Source organism: Crocuta crocuta, unplaced genomic scaffold (genome assembly GCF_008692635.1).
Source record: "Crocuta crocuta isolate KB4526 unplaced genomic scaffold, BGI_CrCroc_1.0 scaffold162, whole genome shotgun sequence".
NCBI classification, from domain to species: domain Eukaryota; kingdom Metazoa; phylum Chordata; class Mammalia; order Carnivora; family Hyaenidae; genus Crocuta; species Crocuta crocuta.
Genome location: NW_027529433.1, coordinates 3,502,489 through 3,525,244, shown reverse-complemented (window position 1 = coordinate 3,525,244; position 22,756 = coordinate 3,502,489). Strand labels below are relative to the sequence as shown.

At 37.6% G+C, this 22,756-nt stretch overlaps 1 long non-coding RNA gene across 1 annotated transcript; it reads right to left on the bottom strand.

Moving 5' to 3' along the window:
* Positions 1-297: 297 nt before the first annotated feature.
* On the bottom strand, positions 298-22,472 carry LOC144228021 (uncharacterized). Its single transcript, XR_013334096.1, has 3 exons — positions 22,221-22,472; positions 18,141-18,225; positions 298-596 (listed from the first exon to the last, which is right to left on the bottom strand). It is a non-coding gene; the product is annotated as an uncharacterized LOC144228021 (long non-coding RNA).
* Positions 22,473-22,756: the final 284 nt, after the last annotated feature.

Genomic DNA, 22,756 nt, shown 5'->3' with positions numbered 1-22,756 from the left:
CTTTTAATGCCTGTTTGTTTGTCCGGGAGGTGAGGGAACAGGGAGCTATTTTGATGATGTATAGCATCTGCTTGATCTCCAATATTTGATTTGTTTAAATATGGAGTCTGGTATTCAGAAGGCACTTGAAAAGTTTGCAAATAAATGAATATCTTTTCTTGAAACTGAACCTAGGAAATGATTAATCCCCTTGGTTTCTTCTTGTTTGTCTGAAAGTGAGGATCAGAAAGCATCAAAATGGAAAGCACCTGTTGTGCCAGGCTTAACTTTAACACTCAAATACAGCATAAAATCTCCTGGATTAGTAATAGAGTTTTGGTTTTCCAAAGCAGCCTCTACATTCTCAGAACCTAATTAATGGGCAGAATTTTAGGCCCACCAGTCTCATCTTGAATTTTCTACATGATGCTACTTTCAGATGTCCACACCTTAAGTCTCTGCCCTTTACAGGAAGGTTTCTTTCTTCTGCTTCCATTCTTTTGTTTTCTTCTTCGTCTTCGTCGTCGTCTTCTTCTTCTTCTTCTTCTGTCTGAAGGAATAGATCTGAAGGAATAGTGATAGCTCACAGAATCGCTGAGAAACCAGAGAACCAGGGTCTGCAAAGAGGGATAGGAAAGGCCAGTTGAATAGAACCACAGACACAGACCCACTTTAGCATCATCTGGGAAGGGTACTAGTGTCCTTGCTGGGTGAGAAACCCTGTAGCTTTGCACTGCTGGCCTTGAACACTAGATAGTGCCAATGGCTCCATGACTTCTGGTGCCCCTGGACACAGGTGTTACATTAAGGATTTTTTAAAAGATATAGTTGATGTACAATGTTACATTAGTTTCAGGTGTACAACATAGTGATTCAACAATTCTACACATTATGCAATGCTCACCACTATATGTGCAGTCAATATCTTTCACCCTACATTATTAGAATATTATTGACTGTATCTCCTATGCTTTACTTTTAATTTCCACAGTTTATTTGTTTAATTAATTAATCTAATTTTTTAAAAGATTTTATTTTTAGGGGCGCCTGGGAGGCTCAGTTGGTTGAGCATCCGACTTCGGCTCAGGTCATGATCTCACAGTTCATGGGTTCGAGCCCTGCGTCGGGCTCTGTGCTGACAGCTAGCTCAGAGCCTGGGGCCTGTTTCAGATTCTGTATCTCTCTCTCCGACCCTCCCCTGCTCATGCTATCTCCCTCTCTCTCTCTCTCTCAGAAATAAATAAAATATTTTTAAAAAAAGATTTTATTTTTAAATAATCTCTATACCCAATGTCAGGCTTGAATTCATAACCCCAAGATGAAGAATCACGTGCTCCACCTGCTAAGCCAGCCAGGTACCCCCTTCACAACTTATTTTATAACAGGAAGTTTACACTTCTTAATCCCCTTCACCTATTTCATCCCCCATCCCCTTCTGGCAGTCCCTCTCCCCACCCTTCTGAGGTTTGTTCTTGCTTCCATTCCTAGCTTCCAGATCTCTGGTAACTTCTCATGTGCTGATAAAATGCTCATGTTTGGGGTGCCTGGGTGGCACAGTCTGTTAGGTGTTTGGCTTCAGCTTAGGTCATGATCTCACATGAGTTCAAGCCCTGCATGGGGCTATGTGCTGACAGATCAGAGCCTGGAGCCTGGTTCAGATTCTGTGGCTCCTTCTCTCTCTGCCCCTCCCCTGCTCATACTCTGTCTCTTAAAAATAAATAAATATTTAAAAAAATGTTCATGTCTTGTGGTTGCAGATTCTGTTTTTCAAAACAGAAAGTTGAGAACCTCAGTATTACTAGTAATGATTCAGAACCTTTCCCCTGCATATCAGAAGCCTGACTAGAATGTATGACTTTATCTCTTTGGGTCAAGTACCATGACATCATTATAGCTTGTTGCCATTCTAGCCCAGTTTTTAAAAGGCTTTCTTTCTGTTTGCTTTCCTTCCTTTGAAATAAGTAGTCAATAACCATTTGGGCTTAAAAAGCAACCATACAACTGGTGATGGGTATGAGAGATAGGCAGAGAGAAAAATGAACAAAATAGAAAGTAATGGGATTAAGTGAGAGCAAGAGAAAGAAGAACAAGCCAAGAGGAAGAGAAGAATAAGAGATCATGAAGAGAGAGACGGGATTATCACACATGCCAGAGATGACCTGTGATATGATATTAACTAATAAAAAGCATAGCTAATGTGCAGGCCTTCTGCACTTTCTTATAATGTGGAAATCATGAGAACATTTCATTTTTCTTGATATATTTGATAGTTTTGGCCTCGGTCATTTAATTTTTGAAACAGGAGATGATAAGTACTCTGGATTTTGAAGGAATTAAGTTAAATCAGATAAAGTAAACAAAGCGTTTAGCCCAAGGCCTGGTGTATTGTAATTGTAATTTCCCAATGAAATGTTTGGTTTCCTCCTTTGCACACAACAGGTGAATGTTTTATCACCAAAGGAAAAGAGCGGGAGGAAAACAAAAACAAAGGCAACAGGGTGAAATTTCTAAGTAATGACATAACCACCTTTATCTATGGCTTCTAAACTCTTCTTCCTCTACGACTTCTTTAATCAGGGCTGTCAGTGAATAATAATATTAGCTGATTTGAGCTTTTCCTGTTCTGCTTCCTCTACTGGAAGAGACAGTATTTGCTTTGCTTTGAGGGGGGAGGGGACAGTTGTTTTCACGGAAGCCTGTTCTGCTGCGCTAAGGAGAGTAGACTGTACTTTGCAGGCTGAGGAGCCAGCAGCATTGTTCAAGCTCAGAAGGGATCCAACAGGCTTTTCATCTTGAAATGTCCACCCTATGTAGGAATGGAGATGAGAAGAGTGAGGCTGTAAGCTAGAAATAATTAGAAATAATCACACAACAGTATGTACTCAGTGCCTGTTTTATATTAGGAACTAGGGATTCAAGGTCCCTGACTACTTGGAGCTGACCGTATAGGAGAGGAGGCAGACCCTCAAAAAAGAATATAAACACATAGATAAATGTGATGAAGGAAAAGAAACAATAGGCACTGTGAATGAAAGGAAATGCTTCTCTGAGAAAGCGATGCTTGGGCTTGAGGATAAATAAAAGGAAGTCAGACAGAGAGGAACAAGGGAGGACCTTATTCAGGAAGCGAAAACTTGAACGTGTTTATGCACTGAAGGGAATGATGAGGTTGTGTGGGGGAGTTTAAGAAAAAGGAAAGAGACAGGATCATTTATGGAGTAAGAGTCCTCAAAGGATGTGCTCAGTGCTGGGGTAGAAAAATTAGGCTTGGCTGGAAAGAAGGTCACCATTTGCTTTGGGATAGGACAGATGGAGAGGGAATGAAAGGAAACATGGGTTAATAGATTTATAGATGAAAGGTAGGATATAGCAAAGTTCTTCTGGGATTATCTCCTATTCTTTGCTCAGTAGAAGAAGTAGTTGCTAAAGATGAGGAGAACTTATAGAGAGCTTATTGAAATAGCCTCCTTGGAAAACAAAAAGAAGCCATGCAGGGAGGGGAGGCTCCTGTCCTTCCTCTGACGGATGCTCCCATAGTCTCCTTATCTCCTTTTAATATATTTTCCAAGGAACTCAGTAATGACATACAGCACCCATGAGGACAAGCATAGGAGAATTCTCCCATTATACCAGTATGTCTTAAACAAACAAACAAAAATAATGGGACACTTGCGCAGGCTTCCTTTCATCTACCCTTCAATGAGACCCAATAATGATATTGGCAAAAATAAGAAATCTGAGAATATGGAGTGTGAGTGTCAATGTGGGCAAAAAGGAACTGAACTCTTATACACTGCTGAGCGTGGTGGTGGTGGTATAGACTCATACAATTTTGAAGAGCTAGGTTGCAATGTCTTGTAAAATTTAAACTTTCATAAACTATGCATGCTGCAACAAGATAACAGACCTAGGGGATTGTTTTTCTTTTTTCTTTTTTTAAAAGCTATTTATTTACATTTATTTATTTTTGAGAGACAGAGGCCGAGCACAAGTGGGGGAGGGGCAGAGAGAGAGGGAGACACAGGATCTGAAGCAGGCTTCAGGCTCTGAGCTGTCAGCACAGAGCCCTACGCGAGGCTTGAACTCCCCAACCGTGAGATCATGACTTGAGCTGAAGTCGGATGCTTCAGCTGAGCCACTGAGCCACCCAGGTGCCCTGAGGATTGTTTTTTAAACAGCAGATGGACACCCTATAGTGGGTCCAGAAATCAAGTAGCTCTCAGCTAGCAAGTTAAAAGAATATAGAGTAAAGATAGGTAATATCAGAAGTCATTATTCGTAGAAAAGATAAGTACTGTTTCTCATAAAACGTTGATTTCAGATTCATATATGCAACTGGTTACAAGGACACCTGAGCTGCTATTGTGAGATGGGGGCCAAATAGATAGAAACCCTGCTCTGGGGAGACTCACACACATGCACACAAGAAGACATGATTATAGCTATTTTTCACAGCATTGATTATAATAGTGATTTATACTTAGGAAACAGTCTCTGTCAGTAGATGAATTGAAAGTGGTCTGTTTATATAATGTAGTATTGAACTAGGTCCAACTATATCAGCATCCATAAATCTCAAAGGTGAAAAAAAGCAAGCTGAAGAATGCACAAATATGATACCAATTGTGAAAAATTTAAAAACTCACAAAACAATGCTATATATTATTTTCACTATATTTATATAAAAGAATAAAACATACAGGAAATATATGCCATATGGTTTGAAAATTGTTGCCTCTGGAGAGTAAGAAAGGGACTCACACTGCACATGGGAACAAAGAAGATTTTATTTCTAATGTTTTTAATTGAAAATGTTTCTGAGGGGCATCTGGGTGGCTCAGTCGGTTGGGCAGCCAACTTTGGCTCAGGTCACAATCTCACGGTTCCTGAGTTCAAGCCCCACATCAGGCTCTGTGCTGACAGCTCAGAGCCTGGAGGCTGCTTCAGATTTTGTGTCTCTGTCTCTCTCTGCCCGTCCCCCACTCATGTTCTGTTTCTCTCTGTCTCAATAATAAATAAAACATTAAAAATTTTTTAAAAAAAGAAAATGTTTTTGAGAAAAATACAATAAGATAATAATTGCCAATTTGGGGCAATGAGTACCCCACTGTTGTATTATTCTTTGTACTCACTGTAGGTTTTTTTTTAAGTTTCATTTATTTATTTTGAGAGAATGAGAGAGAGCAGGGAAGGGGCAGAGAGAGAGAGAGAGAGAAGTAGGAGAGAGTCCCAAGTAGGCTTCACATGTTGTCAGCATAGAGTCCAATGCAGGGACAACCTGCATGATCATGAAATCAAGAGCTGGATGCTTAACCGACTGAGCCACTCACGCACCCCTGTACTCATAGTAGTTTTAAAGATATGTTTATGCATTCTTTGTTATTCTTCCCCTCAAGAGATGGACTTTAATTTCCCTCTCCTTAAGTTTGAGCAGATTTGGTGACTAGCTTCTAAAAAATAGAATATGACAGAAGGAATGGAATGCCACCTTTAAGATAAGGCCAGTAGCTCGGACAGAAGATTACAGCTTGTATCCTGGGTTCTCTCTCTGCCTCTATTCCTTCCTCCCAGCCCACCTCTCAGATTTCTCACTGTGGGGGACCAGCTTATGGAGAGGCCCACATGGTGAGGAAATGAATCTGATACCAACAGTCACATGAGTGAGCTGGTGTGATTCTCAGTCCCTTCAGATAACTATGGTCCTGCCAGACAACATGACTACAATGTTTATTGTTTAAAGCTGTTAAGCATTAGAATAATTTGTTACGTTGCAGGAGATAACTAATGTAAGTTCTCTATATTTATATTTTTTTCTGAAAAAAGGAAAAATCTCCTCTAAATACATTGTTAAGGCAATAAAGCTTTAAAATGAAAGGAATGGAAAGAAACTATTACTTACGCCCTACAAATATCAACACAAAGCCAAAAAGTCAAGTGTTTGAGGGTGTCAGAGTCATAGAATGAAGCTTAAAAGCATGAACTCTAGAGCCAGACAACCTAGACTTAAAGCCCTTCCTCTGTCCCTCACTAGCTTTGTGATCTTGGGCAAGTTACCTGACGTCTCTGACCATCAATTTCCTTATCCGTAAAATGGGAATAATAGTAGTTCCTTCCTTGTAGGTTTGCTGTGATGATTAAATGAATCTATTTGTTCTCTGTATTTATGAGTTTGTTTCTATTTATTGTTTCTTTTCTTTTCTAGACCCCACATATAAGTGAAATCGTATGTTATTTGTCTTTCTTTGACTTATTTCATTTAGTGACAGACAGTCACTATACGGTGACAGACAGTGACTGTATTTGTCATGGTAAGCATTGTGTGATGTATAGAATTGTCCAATGACTGTTGTGCACCTGAACTAATATAACATTGTATGTCAAGTATATTTTAATGTGGCACAAAAACAGACACATAGACCAATGGAATAGGATAGGNAACGGACGAATGGATCAAGAAGATGTGGCTTATCTTTACAATGGAATACTACATGGCAATGATTAAAAATGAAATCTGGCCATGTGTAGCAACATGGATGGAACTTGAGGGTGTTATGCCGAGCGAAATAAGTCAAGCAGAGAAGGACAGCTACCATATGTTTGCACATATGGTGGATTAGGAAGATTAGGAGGAACTTAACGGAGGACCATGGGGGAGCAGAAGAGGAAAAATAGTGGGGGAGAGAGAGGGAGGCAAACCATGAAAGAATCTTGAATGCTGAGAACAAACTGAGGACTGATGGGGGTGGCAGAGAGGGGAAGGGGAATGTTGGGCATGGAGGAGGGCACTTGTGGGGATGAGCACAGGGTGTTATATGGAAACCAACTTGACAATAAACTATTAAAAAAAAGAAATCTGGCCATTTGTAGCAACATGGATGGAACTTGAGGGTGTTATGCTGAGTGAAATAAGTCAGGCAGAGAAGGACAGCTACCATATGTTTGCATGTATAGGTGGATTAGGAGGAATTTAATCAAGGACCATGGGGGAGAAGAAGCGGAAAAATCGTTGGGGAGACGGAGGGAGGCAAACCATGAGAGAGTCTTGAATGCTGAGAACAAACTCAGGGCTGATGGGCGTGGAGGAGAGGGGAAAGGGGAGTGATGGGTATGGAGGAGGACACTTGTGGGTATGAGCACTGGGTGTTATATGGAAACCAACTTGACAACAAACTAAGAAAACAAAAACAAAACCCAAAACTATATTTTAATTAAAAAAAAAAAGACTAAGTGAATCAACAAATAGAAGACAATTAGAACAGTGCCTGACATACAACGAGCATTTTATGCATGTAACTTATAATTATTGTCTAAAGGCAGGGGACCTTAAAGATGATCTAATTCAACCCCTTCATTTTGCAAGTGAGGAAAATGGAGATTTTTCATTCAGGGCTTAGAGCTATTTCTTCCTTGAGATGTCATTTCCACAAGAATTTTCTTTTTCCTCCCTTTATGTTAATTATACCTACTGAATGTCCCAATTTGCAAGGATCTCTGCTGGGCTTCTTTACATACAGTACCTCATCTAATCCTTAAAATAATGTAGGTATTTTTGTTATCTCCGTTTTGAAAAAACACTCAAACTCTACAAGCTTATCATTCACTCACAGACTGGTCAGTGGTAAAGCCAGAATTCAAATTCAGGTCTTCTGATAACAAGATTAGTGGCACAAGAACTTTTTAAACCTTTTCAAGGTATTTCATGATCGACTGTCTGAATTATAAAGGTCTTGTAGCCTTCTCCGCCTGTAACCTTATAGGACTCTAGAGCAGATGTTTTCTTTGTATTCTTCTTTGGAGGTTACTATGGGTCACTTTCACATTTTTCCAAGGATGATTGAATCCGGAATCATGAATTCATCTTTCTATAGGGCAAGACCTGTTTATACAGAATACATTGTTTGGTCTATTTCATTTCCATAATATTCTTCTACTTGGTTCCCTATTCTATATTCCAAAGAGGAACATTTCAGCTGATTGCTAAAAACTGGCAGTTGGTCTAATGAGACATAGCAGATTAGGAAGAGCTCAGGAAATGCTCCTATCTTACTAAAACTAACCTGAAAGCTAATATGAATCAACCATGAAGCTTTAGTTTTGTTAGTTGATTTTCACAACAATCCTATGAAATACTGAGATTTTTCCTTGTCTTACAGATGAGATAGAATCTCGGGGGAATTGAAGTGATGTACTCAGGGTAACACAGATCAGAAGAGGCAGAGTTCTGAGTGTCCTTTTCAAAGCATCTTTACAACTTTACCCAGTAATTCCACATCTGGGTCTTTAGCTTCCAGAAATACTCTCAAAGGGTGCAAGAATATATGTACAAGGGTGCTCACTGCATTATTCATAATATGAAAACTTGAAGATTACCTAAAGATTCAACCACAGAAGATTATTTTTAAAAATTATGAAAGGGGTGCTTGGGTGGCTCAGGTGGGTAAACGTCCAAAGTCAACTCAGGCCATAATCTTGCAGTTCATGAGTTTGAGCCACTCATAGGGCTCTACACTGACAGTGCAGTGCCTGCTTGGGATTCTCTCTCTCCCTCTCTCTCTGTTCCTAACCCACTTGTGTGCATGCGTGCTCTCTCTCAAAAAGAAATAAACTTAAAAAAAATCTATTTAAAAAAACTATAATAAATAAAGACATATTCATACGGTGGGAGGGACACTTAGCAGCTATCTAAAACAATGAGGTGAACACACACACACACACACATACGGACATGAAGAATAGACCAAAAAATTATTTAATTAAAAAAACCCAGTTGCGGAACAAGATGTGATTCCATTTTTATATAAGGAATAAGCTTTACATATAAAGTTTCTGTCTGTGCATATAAAAAGGTCTTGGAGATCATGTAACACATGTTAACAATGATAATCCTTGGTTACAGATAGTTGGGGGTAGGGGAAAAAAACATAGGAAATCCAACTTACGTTGTTTATAATGGTTATATGTTACTTTATACCTAAATCTTTTTGGTTGAGTTATTCACAATTTTTAAAGAAGTTATTCAGCCTCTCAAATATTTATTGAATTTTTGTTATGTGTGTGTTCAGCACTCTTCCAGGCATTAAAGAACTCGCAATGAGGCTTTCTTGAGGAACTTTGCATCTGGTTGGAGAGAAAAGCAGAACTTGGAAAATGATACAAGACAGTTTTTATACTTAAATGTGTATGTGTGTGTTGGGGAGAATGACCGATTAGTGTGCCAGTCAGATACCTTTTGGGAAGAGTCACACAGAGTTCCTTCTCTGTTGGAGCTTTTGTGTAAGAGACATGGCCATGTGTCCCAAGTTTTCCTGTAATGGGATATTTGCAACTTTGGGTATCACTAAAAATCATGAATTGCTCAGTATCACTTGAGCTAATTAAACTGGAGTAATATGTCCTTTTTTCATCTATTACTTATAGTTCACAAAGAGAGACTTTGATTGGCTTGTCGCCATCAACAGAAATTGGGCTGCTGAAACTGGGTGATGCTGCCTCAGGCACCTGGTGTCCCTTACACATAGACCAGAGAAGGTCATTTGTGGCTTGTGAAGCACTTCTCAGCCCAAGCCAAACCCAAATGTAATGGCCAGGATATCTGGGTTCATTTTACTGACAAAGCAAGCTCTTGAGCCACAGAGCTTATATTTAAAAGAGCTTATATTTAAAAGAGCTGATTGGTGCTGCTTTTCCTCATGGCAACAAATATTATGGACTCCTCATACAGCTGTGTAGTATAAAAGTTAGCAGTGAGAATAGCAGAGGTAAAGGGAAAACTTTTCTGATGATAGCCAGGTTCAAAAATGAAAGAGAAGTTGGCATCTCTTAGCTAGATTTCTTGGATGGCGCTGCTCTATATAGCTGAACAGGTTGTACCTGCATCGGAGTGTTCACTGAGGGACAAAATCAGGCTGAGCTCTGCTCACCAAAACACGGTGCAGCTCTGGCTGTGTGCCCTGGCATGTATGTGATCAGGTTCTGTGGGAGGAACACGCCTTTCTTCAAGTAACATAAAAGCACCTCGTGGACTAGCAATGACCCTGTCCTTGGGATAATATTGGCTTGTAAACCCTAGCAAACTGTAGAGTCAGAACTAAGCGTCATGCTAAAAGATGTGGAGGAAATGGAATTCAGAGAAAACTCAAGCAAATGTCTCCAACTTGAGCCTGGTACATAGTTGATACTTAATAAATATTTGTTAAGTGAATAAATAGTGCTGGGGAGAGAGTAGGGAGAAAAACAGACAAAATCTTTGAGCTTATGTAATAAATTAAAGTAAAATACAGTACATGCTCTACTGTATGATACCATTTACATAAAGAGCACAATCAATAGTTAACTGAGAGGAGAATTCAAGAATTATTAAAGATGCTAAATTAAAGGGACTTTTCAGTTCATATTGTTGAAAATTTTTACATGAAGAATATGTTCATGAATTACTTGTTTAATTTAAATTCAAGAAATTTAAGTACAAGAAAGCCGAGAAATAGGGACGTACAATAGATCATAACAGGGTAGCTTTTCAATCTTTCTCAAAAAACTTTTATAGTATTAATTACATGTATTATGTATATGAATTAACTTAACTTGTGTTCTATCAGATTGCCTCAGAATTACTCCTTAGCACAGTCATGCTCTGACTTCCTTTCTATAATTCATTCTCCCTTCATTCTTGGGGGCATATATCTTAGCACTTTCAGAAATCTTCAAATTACAAATTTCATGATAGGTTTTTTTTTTGGATAAAACTTCTAGTTAGGAATCACTTTTTAAATTAGGCTATTTCTGGGGCGCCTGGGTGGCTTAGTCGGTTAAGTGTCCGACTTTCGCTTAGGTCATGATCTCACGGTTCGTGGGTCCGAGCCCCACGTCAGGCTCTGTGCTGACTGCCAGCTCAAAGCCTGGAGCCTGTTTCAGTCTGTGACTCCCTTTCTCTCTCTCCTGGAAATAAATAAAACATTAAAAAAAATAAAAAAAGTAAATTAGGCTGTTTCTCTTTTTCTACAATTCCAACACCAGCACTTAAAGTTGGCTTCCTTGTGGAGACCATTTCCAAAAGGAAAAACCAATTAAAGAAAATTAATTCCCAAGCGTCCCCCTGTATATAAAAGTAAGAGGAGAACAATAACGTAAAAACTTGAGGGGTACCTGAGGAAATCTGGTAGTCTCATTCAGTCTCCAGAAATTCTGTAAAACTAGAATTTATGTATATAAAATTCAAATTCTTTTTTATGTATAATTCAAATTCTTACCACAAAAGAATGACAAATGGTCTCAAGACCAAGTGCCTATTGAACAACTGATTATATTCGTAATATTTCAGTTCAATTGGGTCTCTCTGAGGTTATGTTCAGATTACTTTGACTAGATTTTTGATGTTTGTAAAATTTTTAAATCTCACATTAATCAAAAAATTTCTTATGATGTATAATTTCTGGTTTAAAATTTTTTATTATTATGCATAACATAGACATAAAGTATAAATAACAACCACAGCAATAATAATAACTGAACACCCAGATATGCTCCAATCCACTTAAGAAACAGAATATTACCGCTCTCTGTCCCGCCCTCTGTCCCTGCACCAACTTATCCCTCTTCTTTCCTCCCCTTCCCCATGGCTATGTTCTACGCTGAATTTTGTATTTATCATTTCTTTGCATTTGTTTTACTACATATAAAAGTAACAGATTGTTTAGCTTTGTGTGTTTTTTAACTTCATATGAACAGAAGCATATCATTGTTCTCTCTTGAAACATGTTCTTTTCATTTTTTTTCAGCATATAGGTTTTTGATGTTCATCTATGTTGACATATGTAGCACTCATTTATTTTCACTGCTATATTGTATTCCATTTTATAAATAAACTACAGCTTATTGATTCAGTTGCTTGATATTAGAGTTACCAGTTTTGTATTTGAAAAAAACGGCAGTGTTAACATAATTAGACGTATCTCTTGGGTAAGAATTTTTTACAGTTTATATTTAGGGGCAGGATTGCTGCATTGTAAATAAATACACATTCTAGTTTATTTGAAATCCCATAATGTTTTTCAAAGTGGTTTTAAACAAAGTTTCTTTTTATTGAAGTATAGTTGGCATATAGTATTATATTAAAGTAATTTTTTAAAGTTTATTTATTTCGAGAAAGAGAGAGAAAGCAAGCACAGGGGAGGGGCAGAGAGAGAGAGAGAGAGAGAGAGAATCCCAGGCAGGCTCTGTGCTGTCGGTACAGAGCCCAATATGGGGCTCCATCCCAGGAATGGAGAGATCATGACCTGAGCCAAGATGAAGAGTGGGATGGTCAACTGACTGAGCCACCGAGGCACTTTGAAGTTTATTCATTAATTCTAAATTAACACTCAGAATTCAATCCTCACAACAAAGAAGTAGCTGCTATTATAATATCCCTATGCAGGTAAGGAAACTGAGATGCAGAGGTGTTTAAGTTATTTGGCCAAGATCTCATACGACTGGAAAGATGTAGCTAATATAGAGACAAAATACATAGACAAATAGACTTTTTGTTTTTGAAGGATGCCAAGATTTTGAAGTTATTTTTCTTTCCTTATTTTATTTTCATCACATTTCTATTTTCTGTAAACCAAAAGCCACACTCCAAAGTCTTATTCTTAGATTTCTGGCAGCTTGGACATCTAGCCAGATGATTGGAATTTCAGTCATCTTTTTTTTTAAAGTACTTACTTGTAGGTGGCAGTGTTACTTGCAAACCCTACTTTGCATTTTTCCTGGGGAAGATTAGAAAAAGCCATCTGGTTAACATTACCCTGAAAAATTCTTCTCTGAGTGGAGCTTCCTAAGAAGACATTTTAAGAGAAGAATGTGGTATAACCCTACACAGAATACAAATAGAAACATTTAGAAACTGAAGCATTGCATTCTGATACTTATGAGAATTATCTTTCCCTACAATAAATTCACTTTTCTTCCAGCCCTTTTCTTCGCTTTTCCTTTTGAGAAAATATTTTTTGAATGAAACTCTGTTTCTTGATAATACTGTTGTAGCTCTTGTTGAAGTTTAATCTTGTTCACATATTGCTTGTTTGATTTTGAACTTTGGGCTCCTTTTCTATTGTCTGTCTCTTCTATTCAGGTTTTTGTCACCACCATCCTCCATCTCCCTAAGAGTCATCTTTGCAACTCTTTGCCTAGAAGAGAATCTGGCAAATAATAGGTGCTCAGTAAATATTTGCTGATTAACTGAATGATTGCTTAAATAGAATAAACAAATGAATTAGTGAATGAAGAACTTTCCAGAGAAGGCAGAAACAAGATCAAGGAGAGAAAACTTGAAACAATTGTAACTGATGGATTTTGTAAAGAAGGTTTGGTAATACCAGCTTTATTCTTTAACATTCCCTAAAATCTGTTAATCTTAAGAAGGCTACATATCTATATAATTTCAGGACTCAGTTTAGAAAAATCAAATGTTATTCTAAAAATGACTATTGGATCAATTTAAAAAGTTAGTTTTTTGGTCTAACTCATGCATTTAATTGCAGTTATCCTGTCCAGGTATTTAGAGCCTACAACTAACAAGATGTTTGAAATCTTCAATGCCTAGTAAATTACTCTTTCATTCACAGAATTTATCTTTTACTTTGAATCTCTTAGAATATCATCTTACATTGTATGGTTCTGTAGTTGTCAAAGTAATAAAAGTTAAACACTGTGATGTTAATCTGGGCCATATTAAATCATACCTTTCTAAAAAAAATGTTCACGATGATAAAAATGGAGCTATTGATTGGCATTTATTATAATTCTTATTTTTGTCTTTATAAAATTAACTTTTTAAATTTAATTTATTTATTTTGATAGAGAGAGAGAGTGTGTGTGTGTGTCTGTGTGTGAGAGAGAGAGAGAGAGTGAGCAGCATGGGAAGGACAGAGATAGAGGGAAAGAGAGAATCTCAAGCTGAGCATGGAGCCCAATGCAGGGCTCGATCCCAAGAATGTGAGATCATGATCTAAGCCGATAACAAAGCCAGATGCTTAAGTGACTTAGCCACCAGGTGTCCCATAAAATTAACCTTTTAAACGGCAACTTTCAGGCCTGTAGACTTAAATTATATCATATCCTGCGAATTAAAATGTTTTATTTCCTTCTTACTATATTTCTGTATTTTCCTTTTTTAAAAAATGTTTAATGTTTTATTTATTTCTGAGAGAGAGAGAGAGAGAGAGAAAGAGAGAGACAGAGAGAGACAGCTGAGCAAGGGAGGGTCAGAGAGAGAAGGAGATACAGAATCTGAAACAGGCTCCAGGCTCTGAGCTGACAGTCAGCACAGAGCGTGACGCGGGGCTCAAACCCACGAACTGCGAGATCATGACCTGAGCCAAAGTCGGACGCTCAACCAACTGAGCCACCCAGGCACCCCTATTTCTGTATTTTCCAAAATTTTTCCCATAAACTTTTATTTCTTTTGTAATCATAGAAAGCAATAAACCCCATTAGCATCCTACCTCTCCAAATCAGCTACTTATCCTTCTGAGCAAATTGCTGCTCAGATTTATATTTTATCATTGTAATTTTTAAAGGCATGAGAACCTATGACAGTAATTTCTGAATTACTCTGAATTTCAGAGCCCTGAAATTTCTAAGGGCTCTCTCCAAGTGAATGAATAGAGAATTATATTCAAAATGTATTCATGTAGAATTTGTACTGTTTATTCTCAGGCAATATCTGAGTTGAAATTACATGCTGATATACTTAAAATTATTTAGAACATATAAATTTATTTCCTTTTCTATCTTTATTACATCCATTGTTTTCTTACATGTAAAATATGGCAATAATTGCTAACCTTTGTTTTATATTGATACTCTCTAATCACTCACTTAGACTGCTCTACAATAAATTCATTAGAGAGAAAATTATGGAGTATTGTATTTTGAATTTCCAAGAACACTGTTCATCTCAGGAACCAGTATATATTCACAAATTGCATACAGAAAAATGCACTTTGAAAGAGTACCCACGACCTATAAAGAGTCACACTGGATAGAAAAAAGTTGGTAAGTTTGAAGAGTTTTAACACTGTAACAATCATCTAACCATATCCTGTACATCTGGTTGCAATCATTCCCTCCTAATTAGTAAGACATCTATGGATTTCCGTGTAACATTAGTTAATAAAGAGGAACTTCCAGAATTTCTTTGTATCTTTTTGAATCTTTTATTTCTCTAACAGTAGAACCCTGCTTATAACGTAGACTGTTAATGAACTTCTATTCAGTTACCTCACGACTTTCATACACATCACCAGCGTAATTCAGGATGTCTCTGCTCTGTTTTTAGAAGAGGTGGTGGCCTTTGGATGGATTATGAATTAAAAATATATATATTACAGGTATTTTCTTTCTTTTTTTTTTAATGATTATTTATTTTTGAGAGAGAGACAGACAGAGCATGAGCAGGGCAGGGGCAGAGAGAGAGGGAGACACAGAATCCAAAGTAGGCTTCAGGTTCTGAGCTGTCAGTACAGATCTCCACGCGGGGTTCGAACCCAGAAACTGCAAGATCACATCCTGAGCTGAAGCCGCATACTTTCTTTTCAAAATCCATTTTCAATACTTCTGAAGGGAGCCAGTATAAGTTGGTAGAGAAGCAGTTAAAAATAACAAGCTTGGAAACAAACAAACCTGTTTGTATCACAGCTGCACTTTGAACTTCTGCCTGACCTTGGACAAGTTACTTTAGACTCTGATCCTCAGTTCTGTCATTTGTAAAATAGAGATAATAACAGAACTCCTTTTGTAAAACTGCTTATGAAGAATAATTGCATGCCACACATTAAGCACTTTGCATTCCATTTAGTCAAGCAATACTTATTGAGCACTAAAAATGGCCAGGCACTGTGCCAAACTCCTGTCTAACTCAGGACTGTTCTTTTTCTTCCCTCAATATTTTATTTATTTTATTTTATTTTATTTATTAAAAATTTTTTAATGTTTTATTTATTTTTGAGAGAGAGATAGAGACAGCATGAGCAGGGGAGGGTCAGAGAGAGAGGGAGACACAGAATCCAAAGCAGGCTCCAGGCTCTGAGCTGTCAGCACAGAGCCCAGTGTGGGTCTCAAACCCACGAACCATGAGATCGTGACATGAGCTGAAGTCAGATGCTTAACCGACTGAGCCACCCAGGAGCCCCTTCCCTCAATTTTTAAAATTTAACTTTTATTCCTTTAGGTTTCAGCTTAAATGACACTTTCTCACAGAAATTCTCTGTTCATGTCCTCCAAGAAGCTAATATCAAGTTAAGATTAGATGTGCAAGAGATTTATTAGGGGAGATTCCTGTGGAAGATAAAGGACAGAAAGCAAGAGTAAGCAGAGAAAGACTCAGATTCCAAGTCTGACATCTGTTGAAGGAGAGGAAGAATGAAGGAGAACTGGGTAAGAAAAGATTGCAGTACCGACTAAGAAAATGTTGCCTACGCCAATGGGGGAGTTCGCAAGCCAGACTTGTCCATTAGAGGAGTTCTGTGTCCTGTAGGAATGGGCTGGCAGTAGTATCTCTGCTGTGCTCAGTCATTGGCTGGTTGAGGCTCAGGAGAGGCATAGCCTCAGCTTTGAATGTAGTGGATCTGGAGACACAGCAGTTGGGGTTGTCAGTCAACTATGCTCCTTAAAAAGGGACTCTAAGTATTGCATGTGCACACCCATCACCGCCTCCATAATAGTTTGGATCCCTCTTATAGAAACATGTATTTCCCTTTTCTCTGTTACCACCATAAAAATCAAATTTTTGTTTTCTACATTTGTAAAGGTTTTTCTCTCTGAACTGTCAGCTATGGGGTAGGAACTGGGTACTTCCTGTTTATCATTGCTTCCCTGTTGCACAAGATGCAACAGGTGAAATAGCAGATGATAGGTACAAAGTACAGTAGTAGTCATTATTTTTATGCATTCTATTCTATTCTGCACATTACCACATCCAAATCAAAGCATTGCAGCCTCACACTGCAGTGTGAGTTGCAGATTTGAGCTTAATGTTATTTTCTCTGGAGCATCTTTATTTCGTTTTGTCTTAGGGAGAGGTTGCATCTTTACTTTTTTTTAAGTTATAAAAAATGTTCATCCATTTATTTTGAGAGAGGGTATGAGAGCATGTGGTGCAGGGGAGGGGTGGATAGAGTGTCCCAAGCAGACTCCGTGATATCAGCACAGAGCCTAATGCAGGGCTCGATCCCACCAAACATGAGATCATGACCTGAGCCAAAACTGAGTCAGATGCTTAATGAACTGAACCAACCAGGTGCCTCACATCTTTACTTTTAATATATATCAAAGCAAATCAAAAGTGGTGAAGCTTTGAAGATGGATTTTGGAAATGTTCTAAAATACACTCATGCATAAGAAAGTAGAACTGTCAGCACCTGTTTGTAAATCCTTTCTTCTTTTTCAGCGGGTAGAATCTAAAGAATGTCTCTTCTGGGACTAGACAGCTATCTATATACACTGGTGATTGCCAGCTTCTCTCTAAATGACCTATTTCTCTATCCCCATCTCCTTTCCAGAAAGCAAAATTTTCATCATATATAGCAGAAAAGTGTTAGGGAGATAAGAATGGGAATGTAAGTGAATAAAACAAAGATGAAGGAACCTAGAAGTTACAGTTGACTACACATCATGGAAAAGTTCAAGATGCCCAACATGCAAATATAAAATTAAAAATTACAAAACCACACCATCAGAAGCTCTTGAGTCCCTTAGTCCTGCCCTTCTTCCCTGACTATGTCCCAAAGCTGAGGGTTGAGTCGGGGAGGGACCTAGACCATGCTAAAGGAGGAGGCATGGAGTGCTGGGATCCAGCTATCTAGATTCAAATCTTATTTTTGGGATTTTTGTGGGATATTGAGCAAAGTCGCTTGACTTCACTAAGACTTAATTTTTTCACCTGTATAATAGTAAAGACAATGAAAGTAGTAATCTTAGAGGACTAGTAATCAGAATATAAGAGATAACTTATATAAAGTGCTTAGCAAGGTGCCTGGCATATAGTAAGCTTCCAATAAGTCTCTTTACAATCAATTCTTGTTCTGCCATACCCTGTTCCAGCCATTTTCAACATGTGATTACAGATAGTTTTAGGAGCCATGTAGTCAAAAATTTTTTCATAGTAATAGTAAGAATTTGTTTACCTTTTTATTGTTTTAACCTTTTCATTGATAGTTCAAAAGCAAATCATTGTAGAGCACAAAATACTGCTTCCCATCCACGAAATGGCTATAATAAAAAAGAAAGACAATAACAAATGTTGGCAAGTCTGTGGAGAAATTGGAAATCTCATACATAGCTGATGGGGATGCAGTTGGCAAGTCTCAAAAAATTAAACACAGAGTTATCATATGGCCTGGCAATTTCACTCCTAAGTATATACCTAAGATAATTGAAGATATATGTTCATTTTTAAAAAATTTTTAATGTTTATTTACTTATTTCTTTGAGAGAGAAAGACAGACAGACAGAACACATGCAGGAGAGGGGCAGAGAGAGAGAGAGGGAGACACAGAATCCAAAGCAGGTACCAGCCTCTAAACCGTCAGCACAGAGCCCGATGCGGGGCTTGAATCCACGAACCATGAGACCATGACCTGACCTGAAGTCAGATGCTTAACTGACTGAGCCACCCAGGCACTCAAAACATATGTTTAAGCAGAAAGTTATACATGAATGTTTATAGCAACATTATTTGTAACAGCCAAAAAGTGGGAACAATCCAATTTTGATGGATATCCATCAGCTGATGACTGGATAAACAAAATATGGTATATGACACGATGGACTATAAGGCTGGATAATACTATTGAAGGGGTTGTCCTATGTATTGATTATCGGAATGTTTAGTAGCATCTCTGGCTTCTGGTCATTAGATGGCAATAGCAACCATCTCTAGTCCCAAGTTGTGTCAACCCAAACTGTCTCTGGACATTGTTAAATATCCTCTGGGAGCAAAATCACCTCCAGTTGAACACCACTGGCACAAAACAATTGTCTTATATTCTTCACTATCCTTCTCTTGCTGTTTAAAAATAAATTACAATTTACTTAACAGTGTTCTTAAGGAGGGCTCTTGAGTGACTTAGTTGGTTAAGTGGCTGACTTTGACTCAGATCATGACCTCACAATTTGTGGATCTGAGTCCCATGTTGGGCTCTGTGCTGACAGTTCGGAGCCTGGAGCCTGCCTCAGACTCTCTTTCTCCCTTTCTCTCAGCCCCTCCTCTGCTCGTGCTCTGTCTTTCTGTCTCTCAAAAATAAACATTAAAAAAAAATAAAAAAGAATGCTCTTAAGGAAGCGGTAAAAATTATTAATTCTATTGACTATTGATTCTTGAATTCACAGCTTTTAAAACATGTTAAAAAAAAGTATTCATAATATATTTCTGCTACACACTAAAGACCATAACTGTCTCTAGGAGAAGTAATTTGTGAGATTGAGTTGCAAGCTGAACTAACTTCTTTTAATATTTAGAAGCACAATTTTTATTAAAATATCTATTCACAGGCAAATTGTGGTTATTTAGACTTGGGTATTTGATAAATACTTTCTCAGAAATGAATGAAGTGGAACCATCAGTTCATGTAAAACAACTGATAATATTTGTTGTCATTGATATAATTAAACTTTCAGGAAAAAAATTGTAAAAGTTGCATCATCACTGTCATCTTGACAATTACCAAATACTTAGATTCTTCTGATAACAAATGTGATATTTTTATAGCATAGGATGAAATATGTCAGCATTTGGGAGATCTAGATAACTCAGTGAACCAACACTTCCAATTGACCACTGTGGGATGTTAAAATCATGCATAGTTGAAGAGATTCACTGAAAGTGCAATGTGGGCCAATAGATTTTCCCTTAAAAAAATTTTTTTTAAAACATTTATTCATTTTTGAGAGACAGAGAGACATACAGCATGAGCAGGGGAGAGGTAGAAAGAGAGGGAGATACAGAATCCAAAACAGGTTCCAGGCTCTGAGCTAGCTGTCAGCACAGAGCCTGACATGGGGCTCAAACCCACAAACTGTGAGATCATGACCTGAGCTGAAGTCGGATGCTTAACTGACTGAGCCACCCAGGCTCCCCCCTTTTAAAAAATTTTTTAACAGCTTGTTGGAGGTATAACTGACCCATAATAAGCTACACATTTTTACACATGAATATATACGTGAAACTATTAGAACAATCAACATAATTAACATGAATATCACTCAGAAAAGTTCTCTTCTACTCCTCTGCAATCTCTCCCTTCTGCCCTTTTTAGCCCTTCACCCCAACTCTCATTTTCCTGACTAACACTGACTTCTGTTTTCTCTCTGAAGATTGGTTTTCATATCCTGGAATTTTATATGAATGGGATCATAGAGTATGTACTATTTTTTGCCCAATTTCTTTCACTGATGATAATTATTTTGACATTAACCACGTTGCATGTATATCAATATGCAATTTATTCTGAGTAATATTCCATTGCCTGGATATATCATCAATTATTTATTTACCTGTTGACAGACATTTGCATTGTTTCCAGTTCTTGCCTATTATGAACACAATTGCTGTGAAGATGTGTGTACAAATCTTTGTTTAAACAAATGCTTTCATTTCTTTTCGATATATACCTAGGAGTGTAATGTCTAGGTCACATGTAAATATATGTTTAACTTTTTAAGAAATCGCCAAAGCATTCTCCAAAGACGTTGTAACATTTCACATTTTCATTAGTGGTTATGAGGGTCGGTAGGGCTAGTCTTTTTAATTTTATCATTACATAGGTAGGTAGAGGGGTTCCGGGGTGGCTGAGTCAATTAAGCATCCGACTTCAGCTCAGCTCATGGTCTCACGATTCATGAGTTCAAGCCCCGTGTTGGGTTCTGTGATGGCAGCTCAGGGCCTGGAGCCTGCTTCAGATTCTGTGTGTCCCTCTCTCTGCCCCTCCCCCACTAACACTCTGTCTCTTTTTCAAAAAAAAAAAAACACTTTAAAAAAATAAAAAAAAGAAATAGGTAGGTAGCGATATTTCATTGTGGTTTTAATTTGTATTTTCTCTAATTATTCATGATGTTGAATAATTTCATGTGTTTATTTGCCATTTATATGACTTCTCTGGTGAAGTGTCCATTCAAATTTTATGCCCAATTGTTTATTAGGTTGCTCAATTTCTTCTTATTGAGGTATGAGAGTTTTCTGGGTTTTTTTTTTTTTTTGAGGTATGAAAGATTTTTTAAAAATACATTCTGGGGGCGCCTGGGTGGCTTAGTCTGTTAAGCGTCCGACTTTCACTTAGGTCATGATCTCGTGGTTCGTGGGTTCGAGCCCCGCGTCGGGCTCTGTGCTGACTGCCAGCTCAGAGCCTGGAGCCTGTTTCAGAGTCTGTGACTCCCTCTCTCTCTGATCCTCCCCTGCTCACGCTGTCTCTCTCTCTCTCCTAGAAATAAATAAAACATTAAAAAAATAGAAAAAAAAATAAATAAAAATACATTCTGGATACAAATTCTTTATCAGATATGTGATTTGCAAATACTTTCTTCAGTTTTTGGCTAGTCTGTTCATTTTCTTAGTGTCCTGAAAAGAAATAGTTAATTTCTCTTAACCATTTAATGATGAAGTTCAACTTATTACTTTTTGTCTTTCAAGGATGGTGCTTTACATATTAAGCCCAAGAAATCTTTGTCTAGCCTAAGATCACAGGTATTTTTCCTGTTTTCTTCCAGAAGTTTTAAGTTTTATGTTTAGATATATGATCCATTTTGTGTTTTCACGTACAATATTTAATTCATTCATTCATTTTGCCTATGAATACCCAATGTTTCAGCATTATTAGTGTAAAGTCTTTCTTCTCTCCACTGAATTGCCTTTGTCCTTTATTGAAATTAACAACTTTGGCACCTTTTAAAAATTCTCTATTCAGGGGCGCCTGGGTGGCTTAGTCGGTTAAGCGTCCGACTTTCGCTTAGGTCATGATCTCGCGGTTCGTGGGTTCGAGCCCCGCGTCGGGCTCTGTGCTGACTGCCAGCTCAGAGCCTGGAGCCTGTTTCAGAGTCTGTGTCTCCCTCTCTCTCTGACCCTTCCCTTCTCACGCTGTCTCTCTCTCGCACCTAGAAATAAATAAAAAACATTTAAAAAAAAATTAAAAAAAATTCTCTATTCAGCTTCATTGAATGGAATTTGGTCCATCTCATTGATCTGTTTCTCTCTCTTTACACCAATACTATACCTTCTGGGTTAATGCAGCTTTATAGTAAATATTGGAATCAGGTAATTTAGTGTAAATTTTCCAACTTTGCTCTTCACTCTCAATGTTGTTTTGGTTGTTCTAGGTCCTTTGCATCTCCATATAAATTTTGGAATTTTGTTAAGAATTTTTGCATCTGTTTACGAGTATATATAGTTTACTTATAACCTCTTGGGTCTGGGTATCAGGAGGACTTTTGTAGAATTAGAATTTTTCTTTTAAAAATACATCTTGTTAACTCTACAAAAAAAAGAAAGCAGGAGTGGCTATATTACCATCAGACAAAGTACAATTTAGAGCAAAAAAATATTACCAGAAGAAAAAGAGTTTTATAAAATGGATGATATATAAAATGGATCATTTCATAATGATAAAACACTTTTCCTAATCAATTTCGTTATGGATAAATATATCTAAATGACAGAACAGAATCCTGAAACCAAGAGCAGAATGTATACATTCTGTTAGCTAACTTGACAATAAATTATATTTAAAAAAATTAACAGAACAATTATAAA